This window comes from Pelodiscus sinensis, chromosome 1 (assembly GCF_052426305.1).
Source record: "Pelodiscus sinensis isolate ZL-2025 chromosome 1, ASM5242630v1, whole genome shotgun sequence".
NCBI classification, from domain to species: Eukaryota; Metazoa; Chordata; order Testudines; family Trionychidae; genus Pelodiscus; species Pelodiscus sinensis.
The window spans coordinates 162,041,584-162,068,185 of NC_143052.1; the positions used below are offsets into that span (position 1 = coordinate 162,041,584).

Genomic DNA, 26,602 nt, shown 5'->3' on the forward strand with positions numbered 1-26,602 from the left:
AGCGTCTACACTGGCCCCGATCCTCTGGAAAAAAGCCCTTTTCTGGAGGATCTCTTATTCCTACTTCCTACTTCAAAGTAGGAATAAGAGATCCTCCGGAAAAGGGCTTTTTTCCGGAGGATCGGGGCCAGTGTAGACGCTCTTTTCTGGCTTTTCTACAAGCCGGAAAAAAGCGGCGGATATTTTTATTTAAATGCCGTGGGGGATATTTAAATCCCCCATGGATTTCCCTATTACGACCTGGAAAATTAGCATGCCCTTTTCGGAAAAGGGGCCAGTGTAGACGTAGCCAGATTGTTTGCTTGAATAGTTTTGTGATCTGCCTGTTATATCATTTGTCATGAAACCCCTAATATGAGACCCCGTTATGAGATAAAACCATGTCAAACTGTTCCATAATGTTTTATTTTGACTTTATTTTGTGGTCAAAAGGCTATCAATTAAAAAATGTGTGTGTGTCATTTGCTGCATATTTTGTTCCCAATTTGGCAACTGTCAATTAACTGCAGTGCAAGGATTAAATTCAGGATGGGGAAAAAAATTATAAGCTGTCACAAACTTGATTTTTTTCCCCCGCAAAACAAATGATTCCTTTTTAAAATTGAAGCCTGTCCTGTGTTCTAGCTATAAAATAAAAGGTCAGACGCTAAACTGACACTGTGTGTGCAGTGGATACAATGTGTACACAGCATTCTTAGGATGTTTCTCTCCTTCTCTGTCCCTTCCTCCCTACTCCTCCACACTCTTTCTATACTTGTTTTCCTCAAGACGACCAAGGAAATCAGCAAGCATGGGGAACTTGATGGGACTTGGCACTGCAAAGAGGAAGATGTCTTGGCACAGAGGCAGACTCCAATAGCTACAAAAAGAAAATGCAGCTTCATCAATGGGAGCAGACAACAGAAGGGAAGCCAAGATGCTTGCATAGTCTACGGCCTGCAGGGAGGGGGAACGGCTGCTCAAGGACTGGATCTGGTTCTGGCTTGCTTGACTCTGGTGCCCGAGACTCAGAATTCTCCCTCACCTTGCATTGGGGAATAGGGTTGCCAGGTGTCTGGTTTTGAACCGGACAGTCCAGTATTTGAACTTTCTGTTTGGGAAACAAATTGAGAAAATATAAATGTCCAGTATTTTCTAAGTAAGATGTAAAGTAAATTGTGATGTAATGTCAAGTGTGTCGGGTATTTTTGTTGAAACATCTGGTAACCCTATTGGAGAACTCATGCTGGCACTCCAGCCCCATGCCCTGCCATCACAACCACACTCCCCAAGCCTCACAGAACTGAGTTAGACAAGCCAGAGCTGGATTAGATCCATGTGCTGCTCCTCCGCCTTTCCCCAGCTGTTATAGTAAAGTGCTCTCTAGGGGCTTTTGCCAAGTCACAAGGGCATCGTGCCTAGCAGGGTTGTGGATTTGTTTCAAGACAGAGTCGATTAGGGATAGATAGTTGCTTTTATTCATCTCACTACAAAGACAACTGTAATACTGTCCAATGGTTACACAGCTACCGCAAAATATAAATCTCACTACATCAGTACCATTACAGGCTTAACACTGGCAAATACACAACTACTGCAAACTAATCCAAATAATTAGCTTAGGCAAAGCAATACATATAAATGAGCAACAGGAACTTGGAAATGCTTATGCCCCTGCAGATCTGTGGGGAGTTCTGTTCCAGTCACCTCGCACCAGGCCACAGCTGGGGGACCCAGGGCACCTTCCCAGGAAAAAGGTCTCTGAAGGAACTCGTAGGGGAGCGGGACCCCCGGCAGGTTTTATACTCTAGCTGTTTACCGGGTGTGCCTGGCTTAACGCCATTCTTATCACACTTATGAGCTGAGACTGAGGTCAAACTTGTTTACTGCTCAGTAGTTTCCCAGCTCTTAGAGCCGATAAAGCCCAGCTGCTGTTTGGGCTTGCAGGGTCCCAGGCTATTCTAAACTGAGTATAGCAGGGATGGAAACTTTCATCCCAGGCCTGCTGTGCTGCAGGACTCACATATGACTTTCGTGTGACCTCTTTCCCCCCACAAATCTACTATGCTGCCCCTCCTCCCCCCAGGCTCTAGTGTGAGAGGAAAATGTGGGGAGAGTCTTTCTTTTTCTCAGTCGGGAGCCACAGCAGTAAGGTATGTGTTTGCTTTTTGCTTGTTAGGGGGTATTTATTTATGTATTGCTTCTCGCTTTTGTGATTTTTTCTTTCCTGTGGGTCAGCAGCCCCGACCCTAAAAAGGTTCCCCATCCTTGGACTGTGGAGACAAGTCTGAGGGATGGAGTCATCCATTCTATTGAAGGCTGTACTGAGATCAAGGAAATCTTTGTCCTTCCTTATTTTCACCAGCAGAAAGGAGAGGGTATCTATTAGGTGGAGTAAGCACAGTGACACTTCTACTGCAGAACACTGCTGGTTTTTTTTTAATGAAGATCCCACCTTTCTGTATAACTGATGAAATCAGGTTCTAGAGCATTTTGGAATCAGTGGACTAAAGGGTCATATAAATGCCAGCCAGTCATTGAAGAGAGAATGAGGGTGGGGTAATAACTTGTATTGGACCACTTCTGGTGGCAAGAGAAATAAGCTTTTGAGCTTACCTGGAGCTGTTCTTGACATTATTAACTCATGTCCTTACAGGTCTTTGAAAGGTACTTTCTCTTTGCACAACCTCAGCTAGGTTGGCTTTTGCATCTTAGCAGACGAGCATTTCCCATAGGTGTTGTGGACCCCTTTTTAACTGATATTCTGAAGGGATTTTATATGAAACTGTCAATATTATGTGTTGCTCACAAAAGAACAAGCACCACTTTGCCTAAGCTAGCCCCCTGATCTGAGCTTGAACTTTACATCAAGACACAAATTGTGTGGCTTAGCCAGCTGTGTGTGTATATAAAATAAGTGAGTCCAATATAAAAATCAGCTACTGCAATATCCAAACACGTATGGGGGCAGCAACATGTGCAATTTTTATGTGGGCTAATACTGACCCTATTGACTCTGAGCATAGTGAAGTATTTTGGGTTCTCTTCTTGGCTCAGGATGCCATGCAAATTTCCTGCGTGATCCAGGGACTAAGCCAGTGATGCATATAAAGACTTAGAATGTTTGTCCTCTTTGTGGTGTGACTGTTTTACAAACCTGAGAATGGTGCAGTTGTTATTGGTTGCTTTTTCAAGCTTCTTTCATTGATTTTATTTAATCATTACTTTTTTGCTGTCATAAGGATGACTGATGTCTCTTGGTTCCCACCAAAAATTGACATGCTGAAATACTGGGACAGTTCTCATGGGATTTTCCAGCCTGATTGGAAGCAGTAAATATTGTATCATAAAGTGCATTAGGAAGCCTGCTGTGAAATGTATAGCCTAATTTTGCAGATTCTGACAAGTTCAGATCTGCATCTAGATACTTCCAAAAAGCTTCTGTGTGCTGAATACACAAACCCAATCTCTTAGGATTACCCAGCACTACTTAGTCTGTTATGGAACTTGTTCCTATATAATTCTCGCATAATTTAGGTAGCTGCATCCATTTTAAAAAATATCTCTCTATAATCAGTGATAGAATTTACATGCAACCCATAGCATGTTGGATGGTTGCAATATAAATATAAGTAAGAAATTATTTCAGTATATCAAAAGAAGAAACCCTGTGAGAGAATCAGTGTGTTGGTGAGTTTACTAGAGCAAACAGTGGAGCAATAAGGGAAAATAACAGTACTGCAGAGATGCTAAGTGATGTCTTTGTAAACCTTTTAGGTGATCTAATCCTTTCTGAGTGATACTGTAGTGGAGCGCAGTGGCCGCCCACTGAGCCGGAGGAGGAGGACCCCTCCAGCCACCATGTTGGGCTGAGGCTAACCCTGCTCTGTCACATGACCGGAAGCCAGGGGGTGGGCCCAGGACTATAAAAGCCCAGGCAGCAGCCTCAGGTAAGGCTGAGCCTGCCAAGAGGCTAGAGGCCTCCCCTGGACTCCCAGCCTGGGGAGTGGGGACTGAGGCCTAGCCAGGGCCTCCTACTTGTCAGGGCCCAGGGGTAGACTACCGGCTTCCTGCCTGGGAGGCAGAGGCCCTGCGTTGCCAGCCTACCTTCCCAGATGCAACGGAGGAGCCACAGGGCCAGCCTGTGCCCCAGCACCTGCCCCGGGACCGGGGGAAGCAACCCCAGCTGTGGCCCCAGCTACCTCGACTGGAGGCCCCGCCGGGGACTGCCACGGACCCTGACCCGGAGGCCTGGCCCAACCGCCCACCACTGCCGGCACTTGGAGCCCCACTGAGCCCCAGTGACCTACAAGCAGCGAAGGACTGGACCGGAGCGCCCCGGTGGGATGAGACTCTCCTGGAGTCCCTGCCTCCACCACCCGACACCCAGGTACCATCTGAGGGGGAGAACGGAAGTGGCCCGGGGTAGCGGGGGCCATTAAAGGCCCCTAGGCCAGCGCGTTTCGGGCTGGAGCTCCCGCTGAGCCCTGGCAGCCTGCACTGCTGCCCTAGGGCCCTGGGCTGGGGCTCAGTGGAGTGGGTGGGCCTGCGCCCCCCCCGCAACCCACCTATTGGGTGGCAGCCTCCCCCCCTCGCCACTGCCACAGGCGATCAGCCTGCACCCCTCCTGAACAAGGAACTCCCTAACTGTGAGTGTTTGTTTGTTGCCATGCCCTGAACTGAGGGCCTGGCCACCCCTTATAAACTGAAAGTGTTGGTTTGTTGCTGTCACCCCCTGAACTAAGAGCCAGATCACTCCCTGTGAACTAACAGGGCTGGCCTTAAAGGGGCCGTGCAGTGGAGCGGAGTGGCCGCCCACTGAGCCGGAGGAGGAGGAACTCCTCCGGGCAGGCAAACTGACTACAGATACCAGTTAAGTTACTTTTACAGACTAAGGGTACATCTATACTTGCTCCCTAGTTCAAACTAGGGATGCAAATGTAGCCAACAAAGATTGCTAATGAAGCAGCGATTTAAATATCCCATGCTTCATTAGCATAATCTCGCCTGTGCGCTATTCCTCTCACCAGCTTATTCAAACCAGGAAGTGCACTCTGGAATGCATTAGTTTGAATCAAATCTCTTGGTTCGAACTAACGTTACTCCTCAAAAAAAGAGGAGTAACGTTAGTTTGAACCAAGGGGTTTGTTTTGAACTGATGTATCATGGAGTGCACTTCCTGGTTCGAATCAGATGGTGAGAGGAATAGCTCACAGGAGAGATTATGCTAATGAAGCGCCGGATATTTAAATCCTTGCTTCATTAGCAATCTTTGTCGGCTACATTTGCATCCCTAGTTCGAACTAGGGAGCAAATGTAGATGTACCCTAAGAGAGTAGGTTATATAAACACAGGTCAGGGATGGTCTAGATCAGTGGCTTTCAACTTTTCCAGACTACTGCATCTCCTTCAGGGGTCTGATTTGTCTTTTGTATCCCAAGTTTCACCTCACTTTAAAAACTACTTGTTTATAAAATCAGACATGATAATTTTGTATTTTTATAGCACAGTGTTACTGAGAAATTGTTTACTTTTTAATTTTTTATCATATAATTATAAAATAAATCAACTGGAATACAGTATAATTATTGTACTTATATTTTGGTGTATAATATATAGAGCAGCATAAACAGGTCATTGTTTATATGAAATTTTAGTTTGTACTGACTTTTTACTAGTTTTTTATGTAACCTGTTGTAAAACAAGGCAACGATCTAGATGAGTTAATGTACCCTCTGGAAGATATCTGCATACCCCTATATTTAGAGCTATCAGCACCCCAACTGAAAGCCGCTGGTCTGGATAATACTTAGTCCTTCCTTGAATGCAGAGGGCTGGACTAAAATATCTCTTGAGGTCTCTTTCCACCCTGCAATTCTATAATTCTAAGTCAAACAATGCTGGAAAAAAGTGACATATTAAAGAGCAACATACTACTTTAGCCATATGATGTATATCAAACAATTCAAGACTGAAGTGGGCGAGTTGCTGGGAAAAATTTCAACCGTGGGAAGCTCATGATACCATCTATATGTTTTGTTAGTCTTTAAAGTGCTACCAGACTATATGTTGTTGTTTAAGTTTATCCTGTACAAACTAACTCGGCTACCCCCTGAAGCTTCTTTTTGTAAAGATAGGAAAAAGTTTTGTTCCTCCTAGTGAACTTTAATTTCATACCAAATAATGTCAGAAATGATCATTTAATAGAACTGCAAGACACGTAGAGATAAAGAAAAATCACACCTCTCTAACACCTTCTAGAATTCTTTAAATATGACAATTTATTGGCTTGTCAAAAAGCTGGTGACAAAGTCCACAGCAAGTGGCTGTTAAGAAAATTTGGTAGCAGTGCGGTAAGGAAGTTTAGAAACTGGCTAAAGAAAGGAAAATGAAGAGTTGGAATGAATGGTATTGTTTGCAGGATGGCAAAAAGATTATCAGCAGGTACCTCAATGTTCTATACCACAACCAGTGTGGCTTTATATATTTGTTAATTATGTGACTGTTAACTTGGTGAACTCCATATTTAATTACATTTTTAATGACCACACTAACAGTTTCTTATCTGCACAGATACCATTTATCATCTATAAATAAAAAATATTGAAGTCTAATTGACAGGGTATATCAATAATCCCATGTACAATATTGGCATGGCATCGTTTTCCCGGCACAAGGGAACTGGTATCATTGCCCCATCCCTCAGCAGCTCATCCCAGATACAGCATGAATTTCAGCCCATAGATCATCCAACTCCAAAGGTACTACCCTTCTCTGAGGGAGAGGAGGAGGTGGGGGGGAGAGGTGAGGTGGATGGATGACCAGGAGAAGGAAATGAGAAGGGAAGGATATATTTGTAAAGAATGATGAGATGGCAACAATCTCCCTCAGCTTAGCTGGATATCCTGGATGGATAGATAACATGGACACCTTGTTGCATCTCCTTCTTTTGCATAGATGCATATAAAGTTATGTTCAGTATGGTGATACAGGGCTTTGGGAGTACGGGTGAAGGAGTTTGGAGCGCAGGTGGTATTCTCTTCTATCCTTCCTGTCAAAGGTAGGGGCCCGGGCAGAGAGAGGTGCATCCTGGAGGTGAATGCCTGGCTGCGACGATGGTGTCGCCAGGAGGGATTCGGCTTCCTTGATCACGGGGTGCTCTTCCAGGAAGGACTGCTTGGCGGAGATGGAGTTCACCTTTCCAGGAGCGGGAAGGCCTTGTTTGGACACAGACTGGCTAACCTTGTGAGGAGGGCTTTAAACTAGGTTTGTCGGGGGCAGGTGAGCAAAGCCCACAGGTAAGTGCTGAATGTGCGGGACTGGGAGATGGGTTGGAAATGGGGGGGACTACGGCCTATAATGGCAAGGAGAAAGGAGGGTCAGGGCACAACAGGGAGGCAAGATCAAATCAGTATCTTAGATGCCTATATACAAATGCGAGAAGTATGGGTAATAAGCAGGAAGAACTGGAATTGCTAACCAATAAATACAACTATGATATCATTGGTATTACAGAAACCTGGTGGGATGGGACGCATGATTGGAATATTGGTATGGAAGGGTACGGCTTGCTCAGGAAGGACAGACAGGGAAAAAAGGGAGGAGGGGTTGCCTTGTATATTAAAAATGTACACACTTGGACTGAAGTGGAGATGAACGTAGGAGATAGCTGTGTAGAGAGTCTCTGGGTTAAGCTAAAAGGGGTAAAAAACGAGGGTGATATCATGCTAGGAGTCTACTACAGGCCACCTAGCCAGGTGGAAGAGGTGGATGAGGCCTTTTTTAAACAATTAACAAAACTATCCAAAGCCCAAGATTTGGTGGTGATGGGGGACTTCAACTATCCAGACATATGTTGGGAAACTAACACAGCGAGGCACAGGCTATCCAATAAGTTTCTGGACTGCATTGGAGACAACTTTCTGTTTCAGAAGGTTGAAAAAGCTACCAGAGGAGAAGCTGTTCTGGATTTGGTTTTAACAAATAGGGAGGAACTAGTTGAGAACTTGAAAGTGGAAGACAGTATAGGGGACAGTGATCACGAAATAATAGAGTTCATGATCTTAAGGAAAGGTAGAAGGGAGACCACCACAATTGAGGTTATGGATTTCAGGAAGGCAGATTTTGATAAGCTCAGAGAACTTGTAGGTAAGGTCCCATGGGAAGCAAGACTGAAGGGAAAAACAACTGAGGAGAGTTGGAAGTATTTCAAAGGGACGTTGTTAAGGGCCCAAAAGCAAACAATTCCGCTGTGTAGGAAAGATAGAAAATATGGCAAAAGACCAGCTTGGCTTAACAAGGAGATCTTGCATGATCTCAAAATAAAAAAGGAGTCATATAAAAAATGGAAACTAGGACAACTAACAAAGGATGAATATAGGCAAGCAACACGGGAATGCAGGGGCAAGATTAGAAAGGCAAAGGCACAAAATGAGATCAAACTAGCTACAGGCATAAAGGGAAACAAGAAGACCTTTTATAAATACATTAAAAGCAAGAGGAAGACCAAGGACAGGGTAGGCCCACTGCTTAGCGAGGAGGGAGAAGCAGTAACAGGGAACTTGGAAATGGCGGAGATGCTCAATGACTTCTTTGTTTCGGTCTTCACCGAGAAGTCTGGAGGTGTGCCTAACGTAGTGAATACAAGCAGAGAGAGGGTAAGTTTAGAAGATAGGATACACAAAGAACAAGTTAAAAATCACTTAGGAAAGTTAGATGTCAGCAAGTCACCAGGTCCTGATGAAATGCATCCCAGGATACTCAAGGAGCTGATAGAGGAAGTATCTGAGCCTTTAGCTATGATCTTTGAAAAATCATGGCAGACAGGGGAGATTCCAGAAGACTGGAAAAGGGCAAATATTGTGCCCATCTATAAAAAGGGGAATAAGAACAACCCAGGAAATTATAGACCAGTCAGTTTAACGTCTGTCCCAGGGAAGATAATGGAGCAGGTAATTAAGGAAATCGTATGCAAACACTTGGAAAGTAATAAAGTGATAGGGAATAGCCAGCATGGGTTTGTGAAGAACAAGTCATGCCAAACTAATCTGATAGCTTTCTTTGAAAAGATAACGAGCCTTGTGGATAAGGGAGAAGCGGTGGATGTCATATACCTAGACTTTAGTAAGGCATTTGATACGGTCTCGCATGATATTCTTATTGATAAACTAGGCAAATATAACTTAGATAGGGCCACGATAAGGTGGGTGCATAATTGGCTGGATAACCGTAGTCAGAGAGTTGTTGTTAACGGTTCTAAATCCTGCTGGAAAGGGATAACAAGTGGAGTTCCTCAAGGGTCTGTTTTGGGACCCGTACTATTCAATATCTTCATCAATGATGTAGATATTGGGATAGAGAGTACTCTTATTAAGTTTGCAGATGATACCAAACTGGGTGGGGTTGCGACTTCTTTGGAGGATAGGGACATAATTCAAAATGACCTTAGCAAGTTAGAGAAATGGTCAGAGGTAAACAGGATGAGGTTTAATAAAGAGAAATGCAAAGTGCTCCACTTAGGAAGGAACAATCAGTTCCATACATACAAGATGGGAAGCGACTGTCTAGGAAGGAGCATGGCGGAAAGGGATCTAGGGGTCATAGTGGACCACAAGTTGAATATGAGTCAACAGTGTGATGCTGTTGCAAAAAAAGCAAATATGATTCTAGGTTGTATCAACAGGTGTGTTGTAAGCAAAACTCGTGAAGTCATTCTGCCGCTCTATTCTACACTAGTTAGGCCTCAGCTGGAGTACTGTGTCCAGTTCTGGGCGCCACATTTCAAGAAAGATGTGGAGAAATTGGAAAGGGTACAGAGAAGAGCGACAAGAATGATTAAAGGTTTAGAGAACATGACCTATGAAGCCAGGCTTCATGAACTGGGCTTGTTTAGTTTGGAAAAAAGAAGATTAAGGGGGGACATGATAGCGGTTTTCAAATATCTAAAAGGGTGTCACAAGGAGGAAGGCGAAAATTTGTTCCTCTTGGTTTCTGAGGACAGGACAAGGAGTAATGGGCTTAAAGTGCAGCAGGGGAGGTTTAGATTGGACATTAGGAAAAAATTCCTAACTGTCAGGGTGGTCAAATATTGGAATAAATTGCCAAGGGAGGTGGTGGAATCTCCCTCTCTGGAGATATTTAAGAACAGGTTAGATAGACATCTGTCAGGGATGGTGTAGACGGAGCTTGATCCTGCCTTGAGGGCGGGGGGCTGGACTCGATGACCTCTCGAGGTCCCTTCCAGTCCTATTATTCTATGATTCTATGATTCTATGATAAGTAAATAATAGCTTCCATAACCATTGCCAAAAGACACCACTTAGTGGAATATTTCCAGTTGTGTTCAAATCAGAGATCCTGTTTTTCTTCTGTTATCTAACTATGAGGGAAATACTCCAAGCAACCACTACCCTTTTAGTCATACCACGGTAAAACTTATGAGAAAGTTTACTCTGCTTACTTTCCATGCTGTGGCTCATTCCTTCCCAAATTATCTCACATGAAGAGGTCAGGAACTAGGCCACAGTCTCTGCTGCTCCCAGTCAGAAACTCTTTTGAGGTTGTGACTCAATCAACTAGATTCAAAACAATGGTGGAACTGTACCATGCTGTATGTGTTAGAGTACCACTGTGAGCTGTTGTCCTTAATGGTGGGTTTAATTCCTGAAGACAGGACTTTGAGGAGAGTGAATTTGGTCAGGGCCCAGACGAGGCACAGGGTTGTTCTTATTGTGTGGCCCACTATCTCTTGGTTCAGGGTGTGTGAGAGTTCAGGGTGTGTAAGAGGAGAAATAAACTCAGGTTGGTATGTTAGGTAAGAAAACATGACTAGTGAAAAATCAGGATGCTTGTGTTGATGAGGGTATGGAACAGTGTTGGGTAAGGGCAGAAAGATGTGCACAGAAGGATTTTGATACCGGAGGCGAGGAAAAGATTTGTCCTTTAATTTTGTGCTTCTGTTTCTTTTTACTTTCTCACTTATTTTTGGTTTATTTCTTTAATTCCTCAGACTTTAGTCTTTTCCCTCCTTTCTTCACATTGCCTTGGTTTTCCATTCTTATCTCCCTGATCATTTCCACCTTTCCCCACTTATTCACTCTTTTTCTCTCTCACATTCTGTCTGTCTTTTTCTATCCACTTCCCTCAGGTCCAGTATCCTACCATACTCCAGAACTCACAGGTGGTGCACTGGAGATAGGGAGATGCTATCCCATGTTGGGTATGCCAATTCCCTGCATATAATAGCAGTGCAGCAGAGCTCCCGTGGGCTTAGTGGACATTCACAGGCACGTCTGCGATCTCATGTCCATGTAGCTGTGACTATCTGGAAGCACTTGGTGGGGTGGGGGAGAATGCTCACAGGGGGTTCTTATACAGGACATGGTCAGCAGAGGACAAATATGGGATGAAGAGATGGACCTTGAAGAGCGTATGTGTCTGCAGATCCATCAGGTGAGGTTTACAGAAATTAAAGGTAAAAATATTGTTTTTAGTGAAACCAGCAAAGACATGTACAGAGAGTGGTGAATGCATTTGTCAAGGAGGCATGTCCTAAACAAGATCAAAAGATGGCTACAAAGGAAACTATTGAAGAATGCGCCATCAGTGACATTTCACTACCAAGTCTCATCTGAATGACTCATATTCTGTCATCAAGAAAAACAGGGTTACTAGATAACAACTGTGGAAAAAGTAATTAAAAGAACAGGGGAATTTCATTCTTGTTATAAAATATACAAATGAGTTTTCACTTAATAACTCTATTTCCTGCTGACAGTGCTCCATTTTTCCTGTGTGTTTTTGATATTGTATGCTGTCTATGTAGAAATCTCTCTTTTCCTATGAGTGGCACAGATCAAACTGATGTGAGATTACTTGGGGGAAAGTTCTGTGAGAAAATTCACTTACAGTATGATCTAATCAAAAACATTTTGTGTATTTTTTTTTTAAATGTCATGTTAGAAAAAGAACTGTTAATTCTCATAAGGATATGGTGATAGTGAAGTGTTTTCTGATGATGAAGTATCAACTGCCAATTTCTCTTCTAATTACCTTAGTGGGATTGAAGGCAGTGGTAGAGAATTTGGCCTGTAGTGTATGTCATCAGATATACCAACTCTTTGGATCTTGAGAAGGGTGTAGAGCCTGAACAATGGCCTTGTAGCTGGAGGCAAGATGAGACACCTTGAGATCTGTCCGATCTGGAACCAGGGTATGATTAAGTGATTTGGGGCAAATACATCTGGGACTCATTATCCTCTCAGATCCAGGTGATGCACATAGAAGGAGGAAGAGGAAGAAAGTGGCTAGTTCTTGAGGAAAAACTAGAATGAAAGGAAGAAGGGTCTTCATTACCACATTGTGCTTAGTCCACGAAGCATGCTGCCTTTTTATTTTGTGATATGTTTTCCCATAAAAGCGAAGAATTTGATTTGGACTTCGGTGCCCTATTCATTGAACTGTTAGAGAGAGAAAGAGAGCGTGTCCTGTGACAATTTGTAAAATACTTCAAGGATGTGCATGGATGAAAAGAAGCTGTGAAAATCTACAAGATTGCTTAGGAAAAGAGCCTCACTAGAAATAAATTAGCTGTTGCAGTGTTTATGCAGAATAAACAAGCAGTGGTGAGTGTGGGGAACCCTACCTGTGAAATACTTGTTTAATAGAGTAGTCCAGATGGCTGGCTGTCTTAAGAAAAAAATTAAATCAATCCAACTGCAGCTTCCGCTCCCTGTATTTGGGGCACAGGCTGTAGGTGCTGTTCGGAGGGGTCCTCTTGTTGGTGTCTTCAGAGCAGAAGCCATGGAAAGAGAGGTGCTGAGGCAAAAATCTACTTCAAAAGAGAGCCTGACATGCCTGAGCATTTCCCGGGAGGTGAATTCCTCCTCTCCTTCAGCTTCCTTCTGCCATTTTGGGGAAAATACATTCATATAAAACTTCCGTAATATAAGCACTGACCTGCTTCCTGAGAAGCAGTGGGTCTTGGTAAATCAATAGCCTGTCTCCACACTGGCCAGGGAGGGTCAGCTTTTTAATCTATTTGCTGCAGTTGTAACTTCCACAGTTGGGCTGTCTGTGTCTCTGACACCTGGGGCACCAGTGGCTGTGATTTCTCAGAGCTGGCGGTCTGAGAAATCTCACTCACACCCCTCCAGCACCCTCAGAACAAAATACATGGCTCTCAATCACCTTTAACAGACTTCCCCATTCTTGCCAAACCTCAGGTTAATGCTGGATTTACACCTTACATGCCCTAGGTACAGCATCGTTAGTGCTCCCTTTCCCCCACCTACATCTGACCTTTGTTTTGGTGAAAAATGAAACATTTAACCTTTAGCACCCTAGAATGCCTGTGCTCCTATGCACGTGCCTAATTGGAAATCCAGCCCTGGTTAAGGCACATGTTTTCTCATAGCCCTCAAACCTCCCTCCTTCCCAGCTACAAATAAACCCATGCGTGCATGTGCGCGTGCACACACACAGACACACACACACATACATTCTTCTGTGGAGCCAAGGGATGTGTGTGAGGTGTGTATTAGGCACAAGACCAGAAGGAGACTGGTAGAGTAGGGCTGTTCAGGGTGCTGGCTGCTTCTAATGAACTATATTGTAGAGAGAGAGAAACGTCTTCACCAGAGTGTGTCTTCTCACCACCAAGAGCTGCCATCTTCTCTTCACCTTCCCTCCTCCCCATAGGATAGCTGTTAGAGTATTTAATCTTAACCTCACTTCTGCTATTGTATTTTATTTCCAGAGGTGCCCCTGTGACTTCCTGTTGCTGCTTTGTTTGCACGGAACCATGCTGAAGTCCTTGTGGTTAGCTCAGGTACAGTAATTTTTTTCTCTCAATGCTTCATTAAACAGCAGGACCTCAGCAGCCTGCTCAGAGCTTTCAAATTTAGTGGCTTTTGGAGGGCATGACATATATTCCTTGACTCAGGCTTGTGGACTCCTAACCCCCAATGTTCTTCTGCTGTCTAACAAATAGCTGTGTAACCTACAAGCACAATGTGCACCTGTAATGGGGTGCAGACACACCACCACAGTGCCTCCTGCTGGTCAGCTTGGGAATTGGCTTGGTCCAATTGGCTCGGTAGTGTGCTTACTACCTTTAGCTGCTGTGCCATCCGTTATCCTCTCAGCTATCTCTACCATCCGTAGTGAGACCTGCTCGTTCCCTGGACTGCTGTGCCCACTTGAGGGCATGATCCTTCTGTTGTACCTCCAACTTCATTCTCCCCCATTCCGGGGAACTCTGCACCTATCTCCCTGGCCAATGCAGCCTCTAAGCCTAGACCCTTTCCACAGGGACAAACTGCAGAGTCTGTCTTGGCTATACCCATGGTACTCTGTAGAAGTGTAGTGCAAGGGGGACCCAGGCATGCACGATACTCTGGGCCCAAAGCCATTGATGCTCAAATTGCAGCCATATAGTGTCGTCCTCCTCTTCCCTCTACTGCCTTCAGTCCCTATAGCCCTTGCCAGGGCTGGCTTTAGGAAGTGCAGGACCCACAGCCCAGGATTTTTTGTTGAGCAAAAAAAAAAAACCACAACCACACACAAATATCACATCAGAAGTAGATCTGATATCAAAATGTATATCTATATAATTGAACATTTAAAAAAAAAAAGTAATCCTTGATTATGCAAAATTTTACACAAAATTAAATCAGTTGCCTTAAGTGTAGGTCAAATATTTTCAATTGCAAACTATCCAATTTTTTCAATAAACTTTAAAATTTGATTTTTAAAAAGTTAGAGAGCATTGCAGTTTTCTGTTACATTGATTTACTTTTTAAATAGCAAAAATGGAGTCTTTGTTAAGATAGTGTCAGTTGTGTGGTCAAATTCCAGTCCTTAGTGATTTCAGCACCAGTGATTTCACTAGGTAATATGGTACCTCACCATCATTGCCTCCTTTGCACTGCTCTTCAACACACTGCCTGCATGTTGAGTCCAAGGTCAGTCTACACAAGATTTTATCAATGATTTTTGCTCAAGCGATCACTGAGACAAGACAAGGACTCTCAATTGATTCTAGTCAGCTCTGCCTTTAAACACTGGGTCTATGTCTAGACTGGCATGATTTTCCACAAATGCTGTTAACGGAAAAAGCACTTCTTGCGGAAAAGCACTTTTAGCGGAAAAGCGTCTGTGCCAATCCAGACGCGGTTTTGCGCAAGAAAGCCCTGATCGCCATTTTTGCAAAAACTTGCCAGCTGTCTACACTGGCCCTTTTGCACAAAACGGGAGAAGCATAGTATTTCCGCAAGAAGCACTGATTTCTTACACAAGATCATCAGTGTTCTTGCGGAAATTCAAACGGCCAGTGTAGACAGCTGGCAAGTTTTTCCACAAAAGCAAGTGCTTTTGCGGAAAAACTTGCCAGTTTAGAAACAGCCTGGATGTAAAGTGTCAGATATAATTGAGGACTCCCAAATATACTCTACACCACCAGAAATAAAACCTGTTTTCTGTGACATTCAGATAGATGTGACTCACTATCCTCTGCTTAGTGTTCAAGTTATGGTAGACCCTAAGCCAGGTCATATTAAGTTCAGGTCTTTTAATCCTACAATATGGATAACAACATTTCATTCTCCAGCTCCAAGTCTCCCCACTCCAAGGACTGGGCTCCTACATCTCATGTTCAGAACTGACTAGGACACTTATGACCAGATTTTCAAAGGTGTGTAAAGATCAGATATCTTTGAAGATCCGAGTTGGCAACTGTCTCTCTAGGAGCTTAATTACCTTTGAAACTCTGAGCTTAGATTTCCAAGTCCAATTTTCAAAAATGACTTTAGTCACTCAAGTGCTTTTGAAAATTTTAACTGGGGGCCTAAAGAGACAAAAATAGACAAAAGGCAGGACATATGGTATTCCTTTTAAAAAGTGTGACATCTATTTTTAACTAAATTTTATATTATTTTTCTCCCAAAGGCAACTGACCCCTCTGGCCCCTTCACTCTGCCACCCCTCCTGCAGATTTATCATCTTATGCATGTGCAAGATCTGTGAGAGCCGTCCCATGAATCTGCAGTTAGTGTCCATGGCTCCTGCTTTTGGGTAGTGTCTCAGTGCTGCCACATTCACCTCCAAAAAGAGGGCTTACCAAAGCAGGCCCTTGTTGCAGACCCCTAAGCAATGGGCTTAATTAAATTGCAGATATTTAAGACTAGATTAGACAGACACCTGTCAGGGATGAGCTAGGGCAACTCAAGTGTGCCCCATGGGCCACACTGATACTTCCAGAACATGCTGAGGGCCTCAACTTGTGTGGTTGCATATGCAAGCAAATATATACAAATAGCTTATCTCACACTGACAGGCATGAATACAAAGATTAAGGCAAATCTAAACAACACATAGGCCCCATTTAAGTCAGTTCCGCTGATATTAATAAAATGCAATATTTACCCGATTTCTATTCATGTAACAGCACTTTTCATGAGCAATGACAGTCCAAGAATTTAACTACTGAAACACATATCAACAGAAGATCATTACACTGACTACTTTTGTTTTGGCTCCCACTCGCCGGCCACGTGTTGATCCCCACATAAACTCAAACTGCAGTGTGGGGAGCAAACAAACTGGAAGTGGGCAGCATACCATGTTATTAATAAATATTTTATCAACCTTTACCTTTTCTCTCTGCTGCCATGTCTCCTCTCATCATCATCTCCCCTGGTGCCTGCTCCCCCCCAACTCCTCACCCTCCTCTGCTGTCCTCACTCCTGCCCTTCTCACTGCCCTCAGCCCTCCTGCAACCTGTCCTCCTCCACCAGCCCTTCTCTCCCCGCTCCTCCAGTAGCCCCACTCTGATCAGGTGAGTTACCCCTCCTCATCCCTTCTTCTAACACCTCCCTCTACACACCTGCCCTGCCTCTCTCCTCTGGTGCTGGTCCCTCCCCTGAAGGTGTCTACCCTTCTGCTTCACCCCCAGAATCCCCTGGCACCTGCACCTTCCCTTAGCCCTGCACCCTCCTGGTGCTCCCCCTTCCCTCACTGCCCCTTCCCCCTTTGCCCTCTTTTTCCCTGATGCTCACCACCCTCTGCCCCATTCCCCTCCTGCCCCTCTGTGCCCTCACACGTCTTGCTCCATCCCCACCTTTCTCATGCCCACCCCTTCTTTCAAGCCTTCTCCCAGCACCTCCCCCTCTAGCCCCCGATGCCCTTTCTCTCTAGCCCCCTCCTACCCTTTTCCTCATTGTCTGTACTTGCCACCCTGGCATGTGTCTCACCTCCACCCTGCCTCTTGGTGCCTTCCCCTTTCTTCTCCCTCGTCCTCTCTCTTCCCCCTCCCCTCCATACAAGCCCCTTACTCTCCCTCTCCATCTAAGCCCTTGCCCCTGCCCCCCCCCGCTCCCCTGCCTTTTGCAGGGCCGGTCTGCAAACTGTGTGTGCCGCAGCGGCGTGGCACTTTCCAGTTTTAAAATCCCGGGCATCTCCCCGCCCACCTGCAAACAGCATGCATGGCAGGAGCAGCCAGCAGTGTGCTCAGGTAAGGGCGGAGGAAGGGGGGGAACCGAGCATAGCTGAGGGAGCCAATTTCAGGGTGCAGTGGCGCGGGGCCCGAATCGGCTGAATCAGCTTAAGGCCGGCCCTGGCCCTTGCATCTTCTTGGTCCCTGTATCAAGAGCACAGATTGGCAGTTATCAGGCTGGGCTGCCTCTCTATGCTCCTCTGAGCCTGCCCAGCACTGCTCTGTCCTGAATGGTAACCCCCACCCCCCCAACCCCCTCCCAAGATACAGTCATCTGAATATATTGTCATTGTTTTAACTAAATTCTTGGCAGAACAATTGTTTGATATCTGTCAGATTAGTTTTCACCAAAAAATAATCTAGTCACAACCAAAATCACAGTGGGAAGGTTTGCATCCAGATACTGCAGATTAAACATCCCACAGAGTTCAAAAAGGGTTGACCCTGTGGTTCTTATTTTGGCTACTTTCCATTTAATACCCAGGCAGAATTATTGCAGTGAATTTTTCTTACATTTTGCTGCACAAACTAAAAGTAGTTTAAATGTGTTTTTCTAAATGTGGAGTCTGTGTAACAGTAACAAAGTGCCAAACAATAGTGGCTAATTTTGACACTAAGAGTACAAGTCATGGGGCTGGTTGGAAAAAATGTCTTAAAAAAACAAAACAAACTCCTCAAGGATTTGAACTGAGTCACTATTCCCCGTAAAACAGGCTTCTTATCCAATATATTATGCATGATTTGGCTAGTAGTCATGGGAAACTGGAGAGATTATTTTTAAATAAAGACATATTTAAAATTACAAGGACAAAAATGATCTATAGGAGTATTGAGTTCAACTGAAGCATGTTTCTACATTCAAATGAGTATGTTTGAATGCAAAATAACAAGCAAACCAGATATTTTTATTGTGTGTCTTGCTCAAAATGAGAACAAATACTAAGAAATTTCCTACCTGTTAGCTATAGTTTTCTCCACAAATAGGATGTAGTCTACCTCTACACTGGCAGCTTCTTGTGCAAGAACTGTTTTGTTGAAGAGTTCTTGCGCAAAAAGTCTTCCACAAGAGCACGTCTACACTGGCATGTGCTTTTGTGCAAGAGATGTGCTTTTGCGCAAGAGCGTCTATGTCAGTGTGGACGCTCTTTTGCACAAGAAAGCTCTGATGGCCATTTTAGCCATAGAGGTTTCTTGCACAAGAAATTCATGTTGCCTGTCTACACTGCCCTCTTGTGCAAAAGCACTTGTGCAAGAGGGCCTATTCCTCGTGGGGAGAGGAACAACTCTTTTGCAAGAAGCCCTGTTTTCTGATGCTGTAAATTTACTTGCACAAGAACACGCATGCAGTGTAGACGCCCAGCAAGAAGCCACCAGTGTAGACGTAGCCTAAATTACAGTATTAAAATATCTTGCATGTGATGTTAGGATAAGATTTTTTTATCAAAAGAGAAATTCTGATTCTCGTATGGCTATGTTGATAACTAAGGTTTTAGGGCACATCTACACAGCAGAGCTAAAGCCAATAGAAGTTATGCAACTTCAGCCAAAGTTTGTTCACTGTGAGCAACACTTCTCTCTGCTAGATATCGAGGCTGAGTAGGTGTGTTCATGTAGATACAGTTTGCTCCTGAAACCTTTTCCTCTCCCAGTTACACAAGGAATAGGAATCAATGGTGCTGCCTTAAGCAGAATACTCTGTGCAGCACTAGTTACCCCCATCTCAGAAAGAACACTGCAGAATTAAAGGGAGTTGAAAATGATTGGAGATCTGAAGAGAGACTGAAGATACTGGGATTGTTCACTTTAGAAATGATGGCCTGGTAAAGATATATACCTACAGTAAGTTCTGTTCTGCTCACCTGATCCTGTATGGAGATTTTCCCTCTGACTGTGGTGGCTTTCTCTGTGCCCTTGCCACAAGACTAAGAGCATCAAGAGTAAATGATGCCTGTAAAGAGGAAAACACAAGGAGGCATTATGAATTAAGGCTATGTCTACACTACACGTTTTGCCAGAAGAGCCAAGGCAAATGAAGTGCGGATTAGCATTTTCTCGCATTTCATTTGCATAATCTCTTCTGGTCCATTTTTGCACAAGAGGTTTTTGCGCAAAAATAAGCAGTGTGGATGTTTCCCTTTTGCGCAAGATCCTTATGCCTCCCAGGGAAAATGCAAAAAGGACCGGAAGAGATTATGCAAATGAAGCACGAGAAAATGCTAATCCACGCTTCATTTGCATTCGTCTCTTCCAGCAAAACATGTAGTGTAGACAAAGCCTAAATGAACAATTATGATTAGCATATATAATGCATGCACACAAACTACTTTAAGAGAACACTATTGGGATTGTAAAGCCAATCACTCTGAAGATAGGAAATGACAGAAATAAGGGTGCCTGTGCAGTCTTAATATTACTTCCTGTATCAAAAGAAGAAAATGGGAGATGAGGGCGCCCATCACATCTCAAGCAAACACAGATTAATGTTGAACCGATGCAAAATCCAACCTTTCCACATCAATATTTTTTAAATTATCCTCCATCCTCTGAAAAATTGTCAATAGTTTAGTTTTTCATCCCAATTTGAAATGGAAAACACACTTTAAAATTGGAATTTCTTATGGTGTAGAAATTCCAATTTTCGAACAGCTCTGTTTCCATATTCTAATCCTTGGTCCACAGAAAGCAGGCTTTACTCCTGTGGTTCTTTCTGGGACTACAGCTGCTTAGTTATATTAAAAGATCACATGTTTTTCATGTAAACAGTTGCTTTAATCACCACAAGAATGTTACGTGATCATGAAGAGGAGGGAAGGACTCAGAGTCAGTCAAGACATCCTCGATCCTAAGGGCATTACAATGTGCTGCATGCTATGAACCACTGCCCTGACACATAGGTCATTCATTCATACTGAGTGAGAGGAAAAAGTATGCCTGTTTGAGTCAATACCATCATGGCTGGCAGCAGCAGGCTTTGTAGGTGCGTATCTTGACTCACTGTTAAATATGGAAAATCTGATGAGGTGACAGGCCTTGTACTACTGAAACAAAGAAATGCTTAAAATAAATATCATTTGGAAAGCTGGCAAACAATACCACAGGAAGGAAGGAATCAGACAGCTTCAAAATGAGGCACCTCAAGGACCTGGCTAAGGAAAGGCTTTCATTGCAATGGTGCACACGTCTGACTCAAGCTTCCTCCCAGCCCATCTGGTTTCTTCTTTCCTTCATGGTTTCTGGGTTTACAGGCCATAGTCTCTTAACCTGGATCCCCAGCTGGTGCAAATTAGCATTGCTCCCCTTGACTTCAATGGCACCACGCCACTTTATGCCAGCTCAGGATCGGGCTCTCTCGGCTTAAATGGATCGTACTGCTGAGGAGCCCTAGAGAAAGAAGGCTCGGTGGTCTTACAAAAACATTTTAAATAAGCATTTTTAATCATGATCATCTAAAAGACCCTGTGCACCTTAGGTAGGAATAGATAATAAGACAGAAAATCTCATATTGCCTCCATGGTACTGTGTGCAGCTCTGGTCTCCCCATCCCCCCAAAAATAAAAAAATAAATACATTGGACATTGGAAACCGGTCAGACAAGGGCAATAAAACTGATTAGTATAGAGCAGTTTCCATATAAGAAGAGATTAATAAGACAGGAACTTCTCAGTTTGATAAAGAGATAACTAGGGAGAAATATGGTGTGGAAAAGTAACAAAAAAGGAAGTATTTTAATGTGTCTCATACCACAAGAACTAGGGGTTATCAACTGAAATAAAAAGGCAGCTGTTTTAAAACAAACGAAAACAAGTACTTTTTTTTTTTTTCACACAACACACAGACAACCTTGCCAGAGAATATTTTGAAGGCCAAGGTTATAACAGGATTCGGGGAAAAAAAAAAAAGAACTAGGTAAGTTTATTAATGATGGGTCCATCAGTGGCTATTAGGATGGGCATGGAAGCAAAACCATGTTCTGAGCTGTCAGAAGCTGGAGAGGATGGATCACTTGATGATTACCTGTTCGGTTCATTTCCTCTCAAGCACCTGGCATTAGCTACTATCAGAAAACAGGATACTGGGCCAGGTGGAACTCTGATCTGATCTGACCCAGTACGGCTTATTATGTTCTTATCAACTAGCTATCTCTAATTAAAGCATTATTAATTTCAAACCACTGATTACTTAAACATATTTCTATCCTTCAGAGCAATGATACCAGTTATGAATTCTAGTCTCCTTTGAGATTTTTCAATATTAGGACATAAAATGTAACTTTTTTTTTTTTTTTACACCTTCTTCCCCTCCCCCCCCCCTTGTTTATGCTACTGTCTGCAAAGAAGAAGCTTGTGATAGAGTAAAAGTAAAGAGGTTGCAGTTGGGCCCAAGTGGGCAATAAGACAGAGATGGTTTGCCAGAGTTAGCCCCTGGCGGGCCTCCAGCACTTTATTTACCTGCATGTGTACTGGTACCGCCACTTGCAGTTCCCGTTAGCCTCACATTGCCATTCCTGGACAATGGGAGCTGTGGGAAGAGCATAGGCTGGGACACCACTTTCTGCAGTGCCCAGTGGCTGAGAATGGTGATCCATAGCCAACAGGAGCTGCAAGCAGTGGGACCTGCAGGTAAGTAAAGCCAATGGCAGCCTGTCTGAGACTAACCCTGGTGAACCGTGTTCACAGGGATTACTGGACAATGCCGGACCTGAGAACTCTGGATAACAGAGTTTCAACATGTATATTTTGCTTTAGAGAGGTTAAGATACTTGTCAAAAGTTTCAGTCAACTAGTCACTGGCCAGTGTGGAGGAACAGAACATAGGAATCATAGGCATGGAGTGGGGACTGTCAGCCGACGGTCAGGGCAGTGAGTCCCTTATGACCGGCTGAAGTTCTTTTAAATTGTGCTTGGTTCTGTTACAGCAACTGAAGGAGTCAGGTTAAAACTTAAACAGTTACTATTTTATTGTTACAGGGTAAACTTAGTTGTTAAATGCTACTACTGTGTTACAGATAACACAGCCACTACAAAGGACAGGACAGAAATTACACTAATAAGCCACTTACAGGTACCATGAAACCCTTTGGTTCTCTGAGCTCTTTATTTTGCATGCATTTAATGACACATAGCAGGTATATATTCTTACCCCTGCGTTCCAGACTTGGCGTGGCCAGCGTCTTTCTCTCAATCCCTCGGGAAGAAGTAGGGCGAGGTTGGGCGTCCCACAGACCTCGGGAGACAATCAATACCTGCCAGCAGGTATAGATGATTGGAGCTTAAATGGGGTGGGCGGCTGAACCTCTTTTTATACCCCTTGGGTCATGTAGGCTTCTTCCTGGGCTCAAGTGGCCAATTAGGAAAAATGGCTTTGAATGCCAAGTTTCCCACGAAGGGTGCAAAGCATAATTTACACCTGGGAAAATGCAGACAAATGGGCACCTCTGGTATGTGATGGGCGAAGATTCCTCTCTGGGACAGTGCAGGCGTGTCAATTACTGGTACTAGCCATCAGGGCGACGGGAGGCCCCGGGTCATCAGCTAGCCCATTTACTGTCTGGTTTCTGTTTATGGTAGAGTCAGGGACAGGCAGCAAACCTGTGTTCCCAGGGCATCAAAGGCTGACTGCCTTTCTCTTGCTCTCTGGGGGGGGAAAAACAAGATGGGGCTCGTGGAAAAACAAGATGGGGTTTTGTGTCTGGCTACAGGGACTCAGAAGGAATTTTTCCTTCTGGCCACCACTGGCCTGCTGGGTGACTTTAGGCAAGGTCAGACCTCTAAGCCTCAGTTCACACCTCTAGGCCTCAGTTTCCCCATTTGTAAAATGGGGAGAATGATACTGACCTCCTTTGTAAAGTACTTTGAAAATTGCTCTATAAGAGCTAAGTGGTATTATTCCCTCCTGGAGTTCTTTCAACTGAAATTCGGAGATTGATGTAGAGGTAGAAAGAAGACCCATAACTACCATACTCCTTGTACCACCTGGGTCAAATTCTGCCAAAGATTCTCATGTGCAACCCCACTCACTGTGATAGACTTATCTGGCTGTAAATCACAGCAGAGTTTGACCCTTAGAATTTAAACTCCCCCATGACTAATTCAATTAGGAGGTGATTTTTTTCCTTATGATCAGAATTGAGCTGACGGGGGCCCTAGCAAGTCAGAGAAACATCAGCTGCTGCTCTTAGAGAACAAATGCCATCAATTCCTACCACATTCTGTGATTTTGAGCGTGGGAGGGGGGGAAGGAGAAGGATGACCTTTTTTAAAAAATGGACGAAATGAAACCATGTTTTTTGGCATTGATTCCCCAAACAAAATTCATGGCCCCTGTAAGTCTGGCAATTTTAATAGCAAGTTATCTCATAGGGAAGCAGAAATAAATAGTTGGCAAGTGCCTTTTTTAAAAGATGGAGTTTGATGATTTTACTTCATTGCTTATATTTTGTTTCTTTCTGGTTGTCCAAGATAAGGCTGCAATTAAACATTTTCCTGCAACTGCTCTTCCTGGCAATCTCTGATCTGCTGTGCAAGCTATTGTATCAAATCACTGACTGTTGTGTTACCAAGGAATTTCCTAGGATTTGTGAGAGAAGATGAAAGTTAAAGGCTGGAGTCAGAAAATATTGTTATGAACGATACATCTTAAATTTCACTTGAGCTTTTCTCCTATCCCCCCTCGTTTTGTGCTTTAAAAAAAGCATGTTACTCATACAGCAACACTAGCAGGTGCACGGACATATAGGTGCATTACTCGGGCCCTACCAAATTCAAAGTCCTTTATAGCCAATTTCAAAGTCAGAGGATTTGAAAATTGGTAAATGTCACATTTTCAGCAGTTTAAACTTGAAATTTCATGATAGTGTAACCATGGGGTCCCGACCCAAAAGGACATTAGGTCACAAGCCAGTTGTGAGGGGTGGAGGTAGGTTAGGGGATTGCCACCCTCACTGCTGTGCTTCCATCAGAGTTGGAGTCTGAAGGCAGCAACCACAGAGCTCCCTGCAGCCGCTGGAGATTCCAAGAGGTAGAGGTGGGTCTGATCTCCCCCAGGCTGCTGGGAGTGCCCCAGCTAGTGGCTTCTTGCTGCTATTGCCGGCTGGCCTGGGAAGGACAGTACTTGTTCACTCTCAGCCCAACGACAGAAAGCGCTACAACATGTACCCCATACTCAGTTGTAAGAAGCTCAGGTTACTGCCCAGTTCCAGACAGCATCCTGCAGCGGGGGAAATCTGTCTGGTCTCTCTTCACCCTCAGCAGCTATGCAGGAGATGGACAAGGCAGAGCTAGGAGCCCCCCTTAATGGGGTGTTGCTAGCAGCACAGAAAAGATGTGATCCAACTCCCCAAGTCTCCGAGAGCTGCAGAAACTTCAGGTTGCTTCCCTGTTTCAGACAGCATCCTGCAGGAGGAAGAATTACTTAGGTGTGTGTGGTCTGGTTCTCTCCCCCCCCCCCCCTCCCACCACCAGAACAGTTGGCAGAGGAGAGACAAATCCTGCCCTTCCCCTGCGCAGTTGGAGCTAGGAAGCCCCACTTTGCTCGGGCACTCCTAGGAACAAGGAAACCTCTGATTTTACAGGGAAAGATTTATTTCATAGTCCTGACTCCTTTTCCCTCTTCCCTTTCTTCTGCTTAATCTCTCACTTTCTATCCTTTCTCATGGGAAGCTAGTCCATGCTCTGTTAGAGAGACCTGCTCTCTCTCCCTTTCCCCAAAAGACAGCGGGAGGCAAAAAAGCCACAATCTCTGCCAGTCCCTAGGGCAAAGGCAGGTCTACACCAAGACTCTCCAGTTCTTTGAGGAAACCTTTTCCTCAAGATTAGTAAAGGAAAGGCCTTCACTTTACTAAATCAAATAAGGCAGTGGCAGCTGAGAGCACAGGAACATCTGTGGAAATTATAGTAGCAATGGGGAAAATGGCTCATGACTGATCATTGAAGGAGCTGATGTGATGCTAGACTGTTATGTGAGGACAATAACAGTGGGGCATCCCAAAGGCAGCTGTTGGGGTATTTGTTTTCCAGGCCTCTGGGGAGAAAAATACTCATCCCATGGAGATCTTTCAGGATTGAGATGATAGAAGACTTGGATAAGCCTGAGAGACTTCAGCTTTTGCCTATATAGCAAAGGGGTACAGCAGAAGGTTAGGGTCAATAAAACCCCTCCCAAACACTTTCTCACTGTCTCTCTCTAAGGTTCGTGGAGCACTACACAAGCAGGTAGAACACAATCCCAGAACTAGAAGGAGAATTAAACACTTTTAAACAAATCCAGGCTCAAATATGTAGAGAAACAAAAAACAGGACTATGTAGCACTTTAAAGAATAACAAGATAGTTTATTAGGTGATAAGCTTTCATGGGCCAGACCCACTTCCTCAGATCAAATAGTGGAAGAAAATTGTCACAACCATATATACCAAAAGATACAATTAAAAAAATGAACACATATGAAAAGGACAAATCAAATTTCAGAACAGAAGGGGAATGGGAGGGGGGAGGTAAATGTCTGTGAGCTAATGATATTAGAGGTGATAATTGGGGAAGCTATCTTTGTAATTGGTAAGATAATTAGAGTCTTTATTCAAACTTAGGCATAAAGTGTCGAATTTAAGCATGAATGACAGTTCAGAGGATTCTCTTTCAAGTATAATCTTAAAAGGCCTTTGAAGCAGGATGCAGGTAATCAAGTCATTGAGACCATGTCCTTTCTGGTTGAAATGGCAAGAAACTGTTTTTTCTTTGTGATCCTGTCTGATATCTGTTTTGTGGGCATTGATCCTTTGACGAAGTGTCTGAGACGTTTGTCCAATGTACATAGCAGATGGACAGTTTTGGCACATGATAGCATAAATTATATTTCTGGATGCACAGGAATATGTGTTCTTGATCTTATAACTCACTTGGTTAGGTCCAATAATGGTATCAGCAGAGTGAATATGTGGACAAACCTGGCAACGGGGTTTGTTGCAAGGGAAGGTACCAGGGTTGGTATTAGTGTGGTATGTCCTGTGGTTGTTGTAGAGAAGTGTTTCACACTATTTATAATAAGTTGACCATATTGAAGGAGGGTCTCGTCGGTAAACAGGATTCAAACCCAACTGTTAGAGTAAAGCTTACTCGCAAGGAGAGGCTCTTAGAGT

General features: G+C 44.0%; 1 long non-coding RNA gene across 1 annotated transcript in view; it reads left to right on the top strand.

The window, feature by feature from the left end:
- Positions 1 to 281: 281 nt before the first annotated feature.
- Positions 282 to 26,602, top strand: part of LOC142819906 (uncharacterized) — a 97,782-nt gene continuing 71,461 nt past the window's right edge. Inside the window, exons 1-2 of the long non-coding RNA XR_012897589.2 lie at positions 282 to 2,132; positions 13,736 to 13,807. This is a non-coding gene — a long non-coding RNA (uncharacterized LOC142819906). The remainder of the gene's footprint in view (positions 2,133 to 13,735; positions 13,808 to 26,602) is intronic.